Source organism: Octopus bimaculoides, chromosome 9 (genome assembly GCF_001194135.2).
Source record: "Octopus bimaculoides isolate UCB-OBI-ISO-001 chromosome 9, ASM119413v2, whole genome shotgun sequence".
Taxonomy (NCBI): domain Eukaryota; kingdom Metazoa; phylum Mollusca; class Cephalopoda; order Octopoda; family Octopodidae; genus Octopus; species Octopus bimaculoides.
In genome coordinates, this window is record NC_068989.1 from 39,637,140 (window position 1) to 39,637,497 (window position 358).

Below are 358 nucleotides of genomic sequence, written 5' to 3' on the forward strand. Positions count from 1 at the left end.
ATATATATATATATATACATATATGGGTACAGGATATCACAAACTGTGTAAACAACATGACGTATAAAAACAAATGAGTTAACTGCACAAATAAGGAGAGAGAAAGCGGAAAACAGGACAAGCAACACAAAGAACGATCCTTCATCAGTTGTTGGCTATCTATCTATTCCTCATTTCGAGTTTTCAATGACAATACACACACACACACACACACACATGTAAGTGCTTTTTATGTCAAACTATGAAATATTATAAGCAAGAGGTACCCATTATCTCCCATTTATTTAACAAAGATACAACACTTTCTTTTTCATGTCAAAATTATTCATCGCACTTTCTGAACATTTGTAATTACAAA